The sequence below is a fragment of the Pseudorasbora parva genome, chromosome 10 (genome assembly GCF_024679245.1).
Source record: "Pseudorasbora parva isolate DD20220531a chromosome 10, ASM2467924v1, whole genome shotgun sequence".
Lineage (NCBI taxonomy): Eukaryota > Metazoa > Chordata > Actinopteri > Cypriniformes > Gobionidae > Pseudorasbora > Pseudorasbora parva.
Window position 1 is genome coordinate 4456898 of NC_090181.1, and position 17021 is coordinate 4473918.

At 41.3% G+C, this 17021-nt stretch overlaps 1 protein-coding gene across 1 annotated transcript in view; it reads left to right on the forward strand.

The window, feature by feature from the left end:
- Positions 1–17021, forward strand: part of sntg2 (syntrophin, gamma 2) — a 115165-nt gene that overhangs the window by 91645 nt on the left and 6499 nt on the right. The window lies entirely within an intron of this gene.

A 17021-nucleotide genomic window follows, 5' to 3' on the forward strand; every position in this document is an offset into this window, starting at 1 on the left:
GTGTGTGTGTGTGTGTGTGTGTGTGTGTGTGTGTGTGTGTGTGTGTGTGTGTGTGTGTGTGTGTGTGTGTGTGTGTGTGTGTGTGTGTGTATGTATATGTGCAGCCATTTGCGTGGCTTGATAATGATCTCAGCCATCGTTTAAAGGTTGGACTTTGGACTGCGAGTAATGAATAAAATGCTCTTTTAAAGTGTTTTATTGCTTTATTCTTATTACTGTAAAACGGTAATACAAATCATCCTGTTCAGGCACAATATCAAATATCAATATTTATAGTCTAGACAGGATTTTCATTAATGCACTACAAAAATACGAACAAAGCAATGCAAACACTTTTCTGCGTTGCTGTAACAAGAATGCGTCTTTTAATTTAAAATATATATCCTGTCGATCAGTATTATGGCTTTAAAATGCCTCTTCAAGAGATTAAACCCAGAAAGCAGGCGGTATATGACAGGTGAACCATTGATTTCTGCATCTGTCAGCAATGCAATGCAATGCATGCGAGATCAGGAGCACGTCTGTGTCTGATTTGTGCGTTTCAAATGTTATTACTGCTTTAATTAAATTCCTCTGAAGACTCTTTTCTGTGAGACCCCTCCTCATTGAGCCGTTAAATTACCTCGACTATACAAAGGTCTAGCGCATCTCTGGTTTGCCGCGAGCTCCTGCAGGGCAGCTATTATGAAGTATATGCTAACATAAGTTCATGGGATGAAGGGGATTTAAGTCTCAGCTGCTCCGGAGACTTGCGTTGCTCAAATTTAAGTCGTCTTAAATACCACCCGGGGTCAAACGCAGAGCGTCACTTTACGGCGATATCCGAATGACCCTCGAAACGAATCTCCAGCACGCAAGTGTGCATTACTACGGGATGTTTATTTATGGCTCATGAGCATTATGGTGGTTTAGTGCTCTGCCAGCGGCGTGTTGGTCTCTCTGCAGTGTTTAATCAGCGTTGATTCGCTCAAACTTTGGCTTAGTGGAGCAGATTAGTGGCTCTCTGGATAAACTGCATATCATATTCCATGCCAGACATCAAAATCCTCATCTAACACTGCGCTACCGTTTTATTTGAGGCTAATTGAGGGAGTAAAGGCCACAAAAAGGCCCGTCATGACATGCCGCCAAGTTCTGACAGCGAAATTTACTACATGTGTCCGTTTTGATCTTAATTCTAAGGGCGATTATTTCAATGAAAGGCACACGAATGAGGCGGTCTGTGATGTATTTCTTTATGAGCGTCGCTCGCTTCAAGTGCTCATATAGAGCGAGTCTTTCAAAAGAAATTCACCCCAAAATTACAGCCGGTGAGGTGAATTCTAGAACGATTGGGCTGATTTTTGTTGGGGATTGCATTTGCATAGAAATTAAAAGTAGTTGAAAGTAGTTTTATTTGAATGTTTGAATGTCAGACACAGACGTGCTCCTGATCTCGCATGCATTGCATTGCTGACAGATGCAGAAATCAATGGTTCACCTGCCATATAACGTCCTTTTATGACTGAACAATTTGAGATACCTTGAAAAATGTTGATGATTCCTAAAATTTTATGTTCACATACCACAAAGTGAACAGAGTTAAAAAAATAAAAACCAATCTTTTTTTGATGACATTCTTGTTTGTTTGTTTTTGAGCAATTTATTAAGGCTATAAAATAAAAATAATAGTTTATTCTTGATAAATAAAACATAAACAAAATGCAAATGTATGTTGTAATATATATATATATATATATTGCAAATATATTGTAATAATATTGTAAAATAAAAAAAATATATTTTATAAATATAATTATATTTTATAATACAACTGAAAGTTGCAATTACAATTTCTGTCATTTATTAAACCATTGAGCCAGTGATATTTTAGTGTCTCTGAGATAGTATTATAGTTTTTGTTAATATTTTAAATTTCAGTTATGATTTTTATATTTTCATTTTAGTAATTTAGTAGTTATTTTTTTAGATTTTTTTTTTTGTTTTTGTTTTTTATTATTATTTATTTCAGTTTTTGTTTTCAGTCGGCCAGTAGATGTTCCTGTTTAATGTTATCAGCCTGATAAGAAAATTTGTCAGATTTATAAAAGCTGATAAATAATGTATTATTTCCTTCAGCTGAGACACTTCAGATGCACACTGTTCATCATGATGGCGTTACATAACTACCCCTCTAGGGTTAGGCAGTCAGCAACAACAAAATTAAACAGAAATTAAAAAGAAAACCTTGGAGAGAGAACCAAGATAATCCAACCTTCTGTCCTAGAACCAACACAACAACCAATTCAAAGGATATGTTTTAATTTGAAAAGATAAAGACGGATAACAGATCCCAGTAAGGGTAACAAAAATAACAATGTCAAAGGATAATAATAATAATAATAAACAAAAACAGGGATAATAACTTCAGTAAGTAAGTAACCTTTATTTATATAGCACCTATCACAGAGACAATCACAAGGTGCTTTACAAAGTACATATCATTAAATTAACAGTTTAAAACCACAACAACAAAAAACAAAAAAATCATCAAGACCAAAATTACCTAAAAGCTTGTCTAAATAAAAGTGTCTTCAGCTGCTTTTTAAAATAATCAACAGATTCTGCCACTCGCAACGCGGGTGAGCTAAACCAAGATAACAAACAAAACTTAAGGTAACTAACCCAAAAATGTTAATGGTGCACAATGTAACTTTTCCGTCCGCTAGTGGTCACCTATTCAAAACAAAGCGTAGTTTGATGACGCCAAGTTTGAATATGATTGAAGTCACTTCAAAAAATTTAAATACAGTCAATGCAGCATGTACTGCACAAGTCTGTCATATAGACTATACAATTATAATGAGAAAACATCATAATTGTGTGATTGGGACATGTATTTAAATGGTGAGGCTTTTGTTTTTGTAAACAGGTTCTCAAAAATTATATACACATTTGGATTTAGATTTATCGGCCGATATATTGGTTACCGTCTTTCAGATATAAAGAATTATCTGCCTCTACCAAAGTTTCAGATTGAACTGTGTGTAAATGAACTCCGTGCTTTTCTTCACTCTGAAACCTGCAGCGCATATATTTCATATAATTAAATCACAGCCTTCATCATGTGAAAATCTCATTGCATTTATTTCACTATTCAGTATTGTGCAGCCTTCCTCTGTAGTCATATTGCGAGGGCTGATTCTTCTAATAAAACTGCTATAAATAGTAAACAAGTGCTAACAGGAAATCTGCGTTCTTAGTAATTTAGCATGTGGGAATGACAGCCTGTCTCTTGCACACACAAGCCACAGATTTCTGTGTTGAATATCTATATGTGGCGTAATGTCATGACTTTAATCACTGAACATTCACGGGTATGCATTTGGCAGATGCTTTTATCCATTGCATTGCACACTTTGAGCTAATGCATTTCCTGAGAATCCAACCTATGACCTACTGTTTGAGCTACAAGAGATCATCTGCACTGGGAATATATTGTGTCTTCTGTGGGTCTTTATGTTTAAATGTGTAATTTATGACATTTCTTCCCAATATAAAGCGAGCTAAATCAACCCTAGTGCTTCCTGTGGAGTGATCGTGTCAGCTCCTTCAGAACGTGAAGGATTGGTTCAGACTCTTGGACGTTTTCACATTTCTTTCTTTTTTTGATTGATTGACCGTTTCATTAAGAACTGCGAATACGTTTCATGTTGGCTATATTTCAGCAAATTGCACAGAATTAGTCTCATTCATGAAACATAATTCCATCCTTTTGTAAGTTATGACGAAATCAGAAATGTATAAATTTTTGTAGCGAATACTCAGTAGAGGACATGAATCTAGTGCTGTGATTTGACTCGTTAAGGTCATTTGAAACAATTTCCATTAAATCCGTCAAAGCATGTCTATTCAAGAATTCTGAAGCAAAACACTTGGTGCATTTTCCCCCATTCCTCGAAAAGAAGAGGGTCAGAAAGCAGCCCTGAGCCTGAGCTGTATTATTATGTACCCTAAACCAGACATTTATAAATAATACAAAGGAACGAAGCTGTCAGAAACGATTTCAATCACTACAGTGCTGAGATACAGAAAGGGCAACATGCAGAGCTCCCAGATTCCTCCGCGTGTCTTTGCAGAGGACCTTCAGTCTGTGCCACTGTCCATCCAGAACGCTCCGCGAGCAGCTCAAACCCTCCAGCTCTTCCTGTTGTGCGCAGTACGTACTGTTGGACGGCAGCGTGACAGTTTTATGAGGCAGCGTGAAAGATTTTATAATCATTTTATATGGCGCAGTCATGAGGGGAAGGCAGCGGAGTTCAGGATCATGACTTCTTTGGGTTCAGTAAGTTGCGCTCGTGTTTAAATGAAGGGACAGTTGCTCCTAAGGCAAGATCTTAACCACTGAATCCTATGAAAATATCCACTATATGATATGAATGAAGACTGGAGTGCTTTTTCAGAGCAGAGTAAAGGAGATTTTCCTACTTTCTTGTAATTTACGCTGTCAAAACAGTTGTGGCCAGGATGAAAAACAGCTGGTTTGGCATTGCATTACATATACAGTCAAACCAAAATGTATTCAGACACCTTCAACATTGCCTCACATTATCCCTTTATTCGCTATAGTTTCGAAAATGGTAATACAATGAACTATAGTTTCCTGCACACACTAGTGAAACATTATATCTGGTGTTTGAATCATTTTTTTTCCACAGTTCAAAAGAACACAATTTATCTGAAATATAAAGCTTTTGCAATAAAATAAAACTGCCTTAAATATTTTTAACGCGCTAAACTGAAATAAATAAATTATCGCAAAATTAATGTATTCATTATTTTGACTGCCATAGAATATGGTCACGCTTTAGTTTGACAAACACATATTCACTATTAACAACGACTTTTACCTAGCCTGACAAGCCAGACCCACATCAAGATGTTTGGTCTGGAAACTCACCATTGGCAGCTCAATCTGAGGGGCGGATAAACGGTTGTCTTTCAAACTCCCTCTGCACGCGATAGGATAGCGCTACACCAACCAGAGCAACGAAGGTGAAGCGGAGCTCGTTGACAGATTAAACATTCACCGTATCCGGTCGGCTTAACTCTAAACACATCTTCCCTTTTTAAGAATGTCTTCAGTGCCGTTCTTTGTTCTTTTCTCAGAGAAAAGCTTAACTCCAAGTCTTCCAGAGTCGCGGTCAAAGCTGATTCGAAAGACCGCCGTTCGCCAGTTTCTGTGCTTACTAGAAGCACGCAAGCGCAACTCGGCCGTCGTCATTATGGCCCCGCCCACCGACTCTATACACGATGTGATTGGCCTGACCAGAGTTTGGCGATTACAGCTCAGAAGTGTATTGAGAGTTGCTAGACGGGCAGATTAGATTTGCTGCCGCTAGAGTGCGTCTAGTTTTCTAGGCTAACTTTTGCCTCAATAATATCCTAATCACTGCATTTTAATAGTGAGGTAGTTGTTAAGTTTAGGTGTTGAGTAGCTTAAAGGTGCACAATGTAGTATTTTTGCAGTAAAATATCCAAAAACCACTAGGCCAGTGTTATATATTTTGTTCAGTTGAGTACCTACAATTAGGCCTGTCGCAATAGTTGATAAATCAATTAATCGCACGATAAAAAAAAATGAGCTAGATAATTTTTCCGGCCGCGATAATTGCCATTTGCATGCTTTTTTGTTTTCCTCGTCTCTCTCATTGACTGCGCGCGCCTCGTCAGTTTGGGGAGGTGTTTATACTCGACTCGCAGACCGGGTGCGGTGCTATGAGACGTCATTCTCGGCCAGCAGATTCATCTGGAACTCATGGCTCTTCGGTTGCGGAGCCACACGCAAAGTCACGAAATTTGACGTGCACAACGCCAAGCGAAATGGGGTCTCGCGCACTCCGCGTCAACGTTATTTTTGCTTCGCGCACCCTCGCGCTCGAGCGGACGCGACGTGTATAAACGAAGCTTAAAGCTACATGGGAGTTTGATAAACGCAAGTTAATTCTTCAGTTCAATCTTTGTGTGCTAAAAAGGCACATAAGTTCCTGTAGAGATAGCAAGACACATTCTCCTTTTTTTGCCAAATAAATGAAAAGCATGTCATCAATGTCTTCTCTCTTGCTGTATCAAAATATCACTTTCCTCAGAGATGGTCAAGTTCAGTTTGTGCACAATCACAATCACCTAAAACACAATTATCCGTTGCAGTTTTCATCCATGCTTTTATTGTTTTTGGTACTTATTTAAATGCATTTTTTAAACGGACTGAGAGTCCATGCTTTTATTGTTTTTGGTTGTTTTGTTAATTTATTGTGGTTATTTAAAATGTTTTCCATTTTTAGTGTTAAATAGTCTTTAGAAATTAAAGTTTATTGATCTTTGAAAAGGTGTACCTGCATTTTTATGCCATTATCATTATTTTAGATGAAAATGGTCTCAGAACGACAATATTATCGTTTATCGCAATAATTTTTTGGCCAATTTATCGTCCCTCAAAATATGTTACCGTGACAGGCCTACCTAAAATATCCCAAATGTTTCCAACTATTTGTAAATTGTGAGAAAATTGCCATTTTAACTAAGGACCGGGATGTTTCAGCATAGTGTTTGAGGGAGTCGCCTGTCAATCGCGTCATATCTGCGCTACCCTCGGTTTTATTCTGCAGAAGCGCTTTACTCTTAGCAGTGTGAACATGTCACAGCAGCGCCGAGCGAACACACAGAGGAACGTCATAACATCATTTTAAACACACTTAAATATATCTAATATAATAAACAGAGCTGCTTTACCTTATAATCATGACCGGAAAAAGCAGAAGTGTGTGCGCCCGGCGACTGTGTCCCGTCCCGTCATAATAAAAGTCCCGGTACTCGCGAGCCGTGTGTTTGTAATAATCGCTCCAGCGGCCGTGCTCAGCTCCACAACACTCAGCCCTGCTCTGCTTTACACTATAGTAACGTTAATAACCGCATCCATGAACGTGATTTCTGCCCGAGTCCTGTTTTCCACCGGCTGTGAGGTGAAGACCACATGTCCCAAGATACTGCGCTCACACTTGGCGTCATCAAACTACGCATTTGTTTAGAATAGGCGCCCTCCAGTGGACGGAAAGTTGCATAGTGCACCTTTAAAAGATGTAGAATATGATCATGCAGAATAAGACATTATTTTTGTACTTTATAAGTGCTCATAAACAGACAATATCCTAGTAATATGCATGATAATAAGCAACTAGTTAATAGTGAGATTTGCTCCCAACAAATCATTGTTAAGATCTCTGAGACGAGTTGCTTTTCTAAATCAAACATGACTAATGACAGTAGGATGGAGTGACTTTCAGTAGTTGATGAGCGATAGTTGCAGATGCGCATCACACCGCTCATGTGATTGTCCTTGATCCATTAGGCCTTGATTGTTTAGTTCTCATTTAGGAGGACGTGATTGACGGCACTGAGAGATGGATGAGTGTTTTAAAGAGCAGCATTAACGCTCCACGAGCTTTGGTGCACATCAGCCTTCAAAGCCACTTAAAAAACGCTTTTCTGGGACGTTTGAGACGGGCAAGCGCTTTTTCACATCAAGAGTGAACAAATATCTGCTTATATGTGTCGCTGTCCTTTGGGATTCCATTATGGGTGACAGGGAATTTCAATTAGTGGTTAATTAGAGGTTTGTTCTCCAGACAGCTAAAGTTGTCTCATTGTCTTGGAAACATTCTTTACACAAGTGTATAAAAACTGACACAGCTGGCCAATCCATTGCAAACACACAAACTGAAGATAGAAGGCAGTTTATGCTACTGAGCATTATACAGTAGTGCCCTAAATTGACTTGCGTGGTGTTTAATGTTGGTCTAAAACACAGCAATGTTTGTGTTCATGCAGTTATAGATTTTTTGCATTTTCATGATGCAGTGTAAACAAAACCAGCATGCCATAAAAATCAATGGGCCTTTGTGTGTCCAGATGTCATAGACATGCATCGGTTGGGAAGGCTTAACTTCTGTTTCCAAACAGAAGAGGCTTTTTTTTTAAAAAAAGGTTTAGTGTGAAGAACAGATATTCTGATGCAGAGCAGTCCATTCTCCTGTGATCTTGCACTGAAATTCAATTGTTTTAACCAGAAATGGGTGAATAAAGGTGATTGGGACAGTCCCAATTGAGTGTCCCAAACACTGGGTTGTTACGTCCGACCTAGGATCCGAGTAACACAAAAACTACCCAAACACTGGGTTGTTACGTCTGACCCAGGATCTGAGTAACACAAAAACTATCCAAACACTGGGTTGTTACGTCTGACCCAGGATCCGAGTAACACAAAAACTACCCAAACACTGGGTTGTTACGTCTGACCCAGGATCTGAGTAACACAAAAACTACCCAAACACTGGGTTGTTACGTCTGACCCAGGATCTGAGTAACACAAACACTACCCAAACACTGGGTTGTCACGTCTGACCCAGGATCTGAGTAACACAAAAACTACCCAAACACTGGGTTGTTACGTCTGACCCAGGATCCGAGTAACACAAAAACTACCCAAACACTGGGTTGTTACGTCTGACCCAGGATCCGAGTAACACAAAAACTACCCAAACACTGGGTTGTTACGTCTGACCCAGGATCCGAGTAACACAAAAACTACCCAAACACTGGGTTGTCACGTCTGACCCAGGATCCGAGTAACACAAAAACTACCCAAACACTGGGTTGTTACGTCTGACCCAGGATCCGAGTAACACAAAAACTACCCAAACACTCGGTTGTTACGTCTGACCCAGGATCCGAGTAACACAAAAACTACCCAAACACTGGGTTGTTACGACTGACCCGGGATCTGTGTAACACAAAAACTACCCAAACACTGGGTTGTTACGTCTGACCCAGGATCCGAGTAACACAAAAACTACCCAAACACTGGGTTGTTACGTCTGACCCAGGATCTGAGTAACACAAAAACTACCCAAACACTGGGTTGTTACGTCTGACCCAGGATCTGAGTAACACAAACACTACCCAAACACTGGGTTGTCACGTCTGACCCAGGATCTGAGTAACACAAAAACTACCCAAACACTGGGTTGTCACGTCTGACCCAGGATCTGAGTAACACAAAAACTACCCAAACACTGGTTTGTTACGTCTGACCCAGGATCTGAGTAACACAAAAACTACCCAAACACTGGGTTGTTACGTCTGACCCAGGATCCGAGTAACACAAAAACTACCCAAACACTGGGTTGTTACGTCTGACCCAGGATCCGAGTAACACAAAAACTACCCAAACACTGGGTTGTTACGTCTGACCCAGGATCCGAGTAACACAAAAACTACCCAAACACTGGGTTGTCACGTCTGACCCAGGATCCGAGTAACACAAAAACTACCCAAACACTGGGTTGTTACGTCTGACCCAGGATCCGAGTAACACAAAAACTACCCAAACACTCGGTTGTTACGTCTGACCCAGGATCCGAGTAACACAAAAACTACCCAAACACTGGGTTGTTACGACTGACCCAGGATCTGAGTAACACAAAAACTACCCAAACACTGGGTTGTTACGTCTGACCCAGGATCCGAGTAACACAAAAACTACCCAAACACTGGGTTGTTACGTCTGACCCAGGATCTGAGTAACACAAAAACTACCCAAACACTGGGTTGTCACGTCTGACCCAGGATCCGAGTAACACAAAAACTACCCAAACACTGGGTTGTCACGTCTGACCCAGGATCCGAGTAACACAAAAACTACCCAAACACTGGGTTGTTACGTCTGACCCGGGATCTGTGTAACACAAAAACTACCCAAACACTGGGTTGTTACGTCTGACCCAGGATCTGAGTAACACAAAAACTACCCAAACACTGGGTTGTTACGTCTGACCCGGGATCTGTGTAACACAAAAACTACCCAAACACTGGGTTGTTACGTCTGACCCAGGATCTGAGTAACACAAAAACTTCCCAAACACTGGGTTGTTACGTCTGACCCAGGATCTGAGTAACACAAAAACTACCCAAACACTGGGTTGTTACGACTGACCCAGGATCTGAGTAACACAAAAACTGTCCAAACACTGGGTTGTTACGTCTGACCCAGGATCCGAGTAACACAAAAACTACCCAAACACTGGGTTGTCACGTCTGACCCAGGATCCGAGTAACACAAAAACTACCCAAACACTGGGTTGTCACGTCTGACCCAGGATCCGAGTAACACAAAAACTACCCAAACACTGGGTTGTTACGTCTGACCCAGGATCCGAGTAACACAAAAACTACCCAAACACTGGGTTGTTACGTCTGACCCGGGATCTGTGTAACACAAAAACTACCCAAACACTGGGTTGTTACGTCTGACCCAGGATCTGAGTAACACAAAAACTACCCAAACACTGGGTTGTTACGTCTGACCCAGGATCTGAGTTACACAAAAACTACCCAAACACTGGGTTGTCACGTCTGACCCAGGATCTGAGTAACACAAAAACTACCCAAACACTGGGTTGTTACGTCTGACCCGGGATCTGTGTAACACAAAAACTACCCAAACACTGGGTTGTTACGTCTGACCCAGGATCTGAGTAACACAAAAACTACCCAAACACTGGGTTGTTACGTCTGACCCAGGATCTGAGTAACACAAAAACTACCCAAACACTGGGTTGTTACGACTGACCCAGGATCTGAGTAACACAAAAACTACCCAAACACTGGGTTGTTACGTCTGACCCAGGATCCGAGTAACACAAAAACTACCCAAACACTGGGTTGTCACGTCTGACCCAGGATCCGAGTAACACAAAAACTACCCAAACACTGGGTTGTCACGTCTGACCCAGGATCCGAGTAACACAAAAACTACCCAAACACTGGGTTGTTACGTCTGACCCGGGATCTGTGTAACACAAAAACTACCCAAACACTGGGTTGTTACGTCTGACCCAGGATCTGAGTAACACAAAAACTACCCAAACACTGGGTTGTTACGTCTGACCCAGGATCTGAGTTACACAAAAACTACCCAAACACTGGGTTGTCACGTCTGACCCAGGATCTGTGTTACACAAAAACTACCCAAACACTGGGTTGTCACGTTTGACCCGGGATCTGTGTTACACAAAAACTACCCAAACACTGGGTTGTTACGTCTGACCCGGGATCTGTGTAACACAAAAACTACCCAAACACTGGGTTGTTACGTCTGACCCAGGATCTGAGTAACACAAAAACTACCCAAACACTGGGTTGTTACGTCTGACCCAGGATCTGAGTAACACAAAAACTACCCAAACACTGGGTTGTTACGTCTGACCCAGGATCTGAGTAACACAAAAACTACCCAAACACTGGGTTGTTACGTCTGACCCAGGATCTGAGTAACACAAAAACTACCCAAACACTGGGTTGTTACGTCTGACCCAGGATCTGAGTAACACAAAAACTACCCAAACACTGGGTTGTTACGTCTGACCCAGGATCTGAGTAACACAAAAACTACCCAAACACTGGGTTGTTACGTCTGACCCAGGATCTGAGTAACACAAAAACTACCCAAACACTGGGTTGTTACGTCTGACCCAGGATCTGAGTAACACAAAAACTACCCAAACACTGGGTTGTTACGTCTGACCCAGGATCTGAGTAACACAAAAACTACCCAAACACTGGGTTGTCACGTCTGACCCAGGATCCGAGTAACACAAAAACTACCCAAACACTGGGTTGTTACGTCTGACCCAGGATCCGAGTAACACAAAAACTACCCAAACACTCGGTTGTTACGTCTGACCCAGGATCTGAGTAACACAAAAACTACCCAAACACTGGGTTGTTACGACTGACCCAGGATCTGAGTAACACAAAAACTACCCAAACACTGGGTTGTTACGTCTGACCCAGGATCCGAGTAACACAAAAACTACCCAAACACTGGGTTGTTACGTCTGACCCAGGATCTGAGTAACACAAAAACTACCCAAACACTGGGTTGTCACGTCTGACCCAGGATCCGAGTAACACAAAAACTACCCAAACACTGGGTTGTCACGTCTGACCCAGGATCCGAGTAACACAAAAACTACCCAAACACTGGGTTGTTACGTCTGACCCGGGATCTGTGTAACACAAAAACTACCCAAACACTGGGTTGTTACGTCTGACCCAGGATCTGAGTAACACAAAAACTACCCAAACACTGGGTTGTTACGTCTGACCCAGGATCTGAGTAACACAAAAACTACCCAAACACTGGGTTGTTACGTCTGACCCAGGATCTGTGTTACACAAAAACTACCCAAACACTGGGTTGTTACGTCTGACCCAGGATCTGTGTTACACAAAAACTACCCAAAACACATGGGATTGAGCTGCATAGAGCGCCCGGGTTTATATACGCCGCATAACTTAAACATGAATCACCCAAATATAAATGTGTTTTTAATGTTTGTCCAGATGTTTGGAGATGCTGATTCAGTTCATTAGATCAGGGCTTTTCAAACTTTATGATGCCAAGGACCCCAAATATGATGAAACTTTTTATAAGGGACACCTTTCCTAAAATCCATCTTTTTTTATGTATGAAAAAAAACATTTAAACTGTTAGATAAATAGTATGTCTGACATTATAAAAACAATATATTGTTTCCAAACTTAAATTAGATATTCTTTTTGCACTTTGAGATTCTTCGGAATGAAAAGTTAAATGAAATTGATTATTATTATTTAATACTTAATGTTGAACGTATAAACATAAAGAAAAGTATTTGTTTGAGAAACTTTCACAATTAATGTATGTAAGCAGCTTACGTACCGTGTTAAGAATACTGACTACAACCCCAGCGAGCAAAATAAAGGAAACCATAGTGAAGAAAAACTCTACAAAGATACAAAGCAAACATATCAATTCTGGAAAGACACTCTAAAAAATGCTGGGTTAAAAACAACCCAAGTTGGGTTGGAAATGGACAAACCCAGAAATCGGGTTGTTTGAACACTCTAAAAAATGCTGGGTTGTTTAACCCAATGTTGGGTCAAATGGACTAACCCAGCAATTGGGTTGTTTTAACCCATCGCTTGGGTTGTTTTAATCCTGCGGTTGGGTTAAATATTTGCTTTAGACAACCCAATCGCTGGGTTAAAACAACCCAACTGCTGGGTTAGTCCATATTTGACCCAACATTGGGTTGTTTTTTATTCAGAATTTTTTAGAGTGAATGGTTCCATTCACTGGGTTAAAACAACCCAATTTCTGGGTTTGTCCATTTTCAACCCAACTTGGGTTGTTTTTAACCCAGCATTTTTTAGAGTGTACACTCTAAAAAATGTTGGGTTGTTTTAACCCAATGTTGGGTCAAATATGGACTAACCCAGCAATTGGGTTGTTTTTAACCCTGCAGTTGGGTTGAATATTTGCTTAAGACAACCCAATCGCTGGGTTAGTACATATTTGACCCAACATTGTTTTTAACCCAGCATTTTTTAGAGTGTATGTATATGGCAAGAAAGGAGAGAAACATTTAGAAATTAAACAGAATGTTCATTAGGCTGCATTTTTGCTTAGACTTTTTATTTTGTGAAATGTTCCCCTTAGAACCTTCTGGAGAACTCAGTTTGAAGACTCCTGCATTAGATCGCACACCCGCACGTGTCAGTCCGCTCATGTATTTTAGGTTCAGGAAGGGTTTTGTACGCTGCATGTTTGACCCTCATGCGCTCTTACGGGCCGCAGAGAAGACATTTTTCCGCATTCACAGCGTGTGCTGTTGTGACTTTCTCTTTGCTGGGCTTGACAAGGAAATCCTCGACAGACCTCACTATGTGTTTTTCAGATCCCTCTGGAGAAGCTCTCCAATTAGCGGCGTGTAGTCTGTGCTTTACATGTGACAGCGACGCTCACGCGAGGCGACAGTAAGCGCTGTAAATCCGCTTGGCTGGCGTTGGCTTTCTCTGGCAGCTGAATTTCATCACATCTGCGCTGCGAGTAGACGGCCTCTTCAGTTCCAGCAGATGCGTCCTGTGATGAATGAAGGCCGCGAGTTTCAGTCGAAGAAAGGTTGTTTAGTCATCAGAAGGGATCAGAAACTTTTCGGAAGACAGTTTGGAAAGTTTGAGACTACATCCTACATTCAGAGGTCGGTGTGTTGGGCTCAATTAGATCTAATAATTCTGTGTGGCAGAGTTTAATGCACACAATAACAAGGACCTGGGAGAGAGCACGGCTGGAGCGATTAATTCCCGTGCTCCGTCCATATTGGTCAGAGCTGTGTTGACGAGCTTTAATGGCTTCTTCTCTGGCTCGACAGATTGCTGGATGATGTTGCAGAATCAAAATGTCACTGCCGGGCGTCCAGGAAAACTCGCTCTCCTCCTCGTGCCTAATTGATTTCAAGAGCCACTCACTGTAATACTGCCAATATTACTGTTACATTTCATGCATATTTAGCTACAAATGTTTCCTCTGTCGAGGATTTGATTTGAAAATGCAAAGCAGACGGAGCAGACAGAGACTCGGCTGGGATTTAAAGGAACTGACTTTGCATTTTAATTTGGGGTGTGGATTATTTTTTATTAATCAGCTGTTGTTCAATTAATAATGCTTATCAATCATAATCAGTAATGTGATGTATTGTACTCACAAACTGATTTGTAATCCACTTTATAGTTTGATTTAGTGTTTGTGACGTGTTTTGAGTTTTAATTCATTAATTGATCATTCGTTTTACATTTATGCATTTGACAAATGCTTTTTTTCGGGAGTGAAAAAAAGCTCCCGAATTCCATCTTGGGAATTCTGGGGAATTCATTTTATTTATTTATTTATTTATTTATTCGGTCGGTCGTTGGTTGGTCGGGCGGTTGTTGGTCGGTCGGTCGGTCGGTCGTTGGTCGGTCGGTCGGTCGGTCGGTCGTTGGTCGGTCGGTCGGTCGTTGGTCGGTCGGTCGGTCGTTGGTCGGTCGTTGGTCGGTCGGTCGGTCGGTCGGTCGGTCGGTCAGTCGGTCGTTGGTCGGTCGTTGGTCGGGCGGTCGTTGGTCGGGCGGTCGGTCGGTCGGTCGGTTGGTCAGTCAGTTGGTCGGTCGGTCAGTCGGCCGGTCGGTCAGTCGGTCGGTTGGTCAGTCGGTTGGTCGGTCGGTCAGTCGGCCGGTCGGTCAGTCAGCTCGTTGGTTGGTCAGTCGGTCGGTCGTTGGTCGGTCGGTCCGTCAGTGGTCGTTGGTCAGTCAGTCAGTCGGTCGTTGGTCGGTCGGTCAGTTGGTGGTCGTTGGTCGGTCATTGGTCGGTTGGTCAGTCAGTTGGTCGGTTGGTCAGTCAGTTGGTCGGTCGGTCGGTCGGTTGGTCAGTCAGTTGGTCGGTCGGTCAGTCGGCCGGTCGGTCAGTCGGTCAGTCGGCCGCTCGTTGGCCGCTCGTTGGTTGGTCAGTCGGTCGGTCGGTCCGTCAGTGGTCGTTGGTCGGTTGGTCGGTCGGTCGGTTGGTCGGTCGGTCGGTCGGTCAGTCGGTCGTTGGTCGGTCGTTGGTCGGGCGGTCGTTGGTCGGGCGGTCGGTCGGTTGGTCAGTCGGTTGGTCGGTCGGTCAGTCGGCCGGTCGGTCAGTCGGCCGTTGGCCGCTCGTTGGTTGGTCAGTCGGTCGGTCGTTGGTCGGTCGGTCCGTCAGTGGTCGTTGGTCAGTCAGTCAGTCGGTCGTTGGTCGGTCGGTCAGTTGGTGGTCGTTGGTCGGTCATTGGTCGGTTGGTCAGTCAGTTGGTCGGTTGGTCAGTCAGTTGGTCGGTCGGTCGGTCGGTCGGTTGGTCAGTCAGTTGGTCGGTCGGTCAGTCGGCCGGTCGGTCAGTCGGTCAGTCGGCCGCTCGTTGGCCGCTCGTTGGTTGGTCAGTCGGTCCGTCGGTCCGTCAGTGGTCGTTGGTCGGTTGGTCGTTGGTCGGTCGGTCAGTCGGTGGTCGTTGGTCGGTCATTGGTCGGTCGGTCAGTCAGTCGGTCGTTGGGCGGTCGGGCGGTCGGGCGGTCGTTGGCCAGTCGTTGGTCGGTCGGTCGGGTGGTCGTTGGGCGGTCGTTGGGCGGTCGGTCGGTTTCTGTCGGTCGGTCGGTCGGTCGGTCGGTCGTTGGGCGGTCAGTCGGTTTCTGTCAGTCGGTCGGTCAGTCATTCAGTCAGTCTGTCAGTTAGTTAGTTAGTTGTTGGTTGGTTGGTTGGTTATTTGTTTATTTAAATGTACTTTAATTCCTTATTATTTTAAATATTTTAATATCACTTTTAAAATAATTGATCTTGTATAGTAAATAAAGTAAAGTAATTTTATTGTATTATTTTTATTTTGTTTTAGATTTTTTTTCCAGTTAAATATTATTAATAATCATAATAATAATGCATGTATTTTGTATAGCGCCTTTAGAAGTTGCTTGTGCGCAGTTGATGGAGAGCCATGAAGCACGACTTCAGTTTTAGACATGGCGAGTGCTTAGATCTTAATCTCTGAAATACAATTTGTATGATGGGATATTGTAAATATGAAATATTCTATTAATATACATTTTAAAATAATGAATATATAAAAAAATATTTTTTACTTTTTTCAATTAAATGTTTATGAATTGAAATATTATAATAATATAATTTTTACATTTTGTATTCATTTTTATTTATAATTATTATTTATTTTACTTATTTTATTTTTTATAAATGTTAATACAATTTTTATTAATTTTAATATTTTTATTTTATCATGTATAATAAATAAATATATTTTTATTGTAGTTATTTTTATTAGATTTTTAAAGAAAATTGTTATTCATTTAAATATTGTATTAATATAATTTTAAAATGTGTAATAATTATTAATTGTTTTTTATTTTAATTAAATATTTATTAATTTAAATATTTTATTAATAAAAAATAAAATAACAATTTAAACGTTAATAAGAAAAAGATTAATTTTAAAAAGTTATAATAAATAAAATATAATAAATAAAATAGCCATTTTATTGTATTTATTTAATCAAATATTTTTAGTTTAAATATTTTATTGATGTACTTTTTAAATTTTGTATTA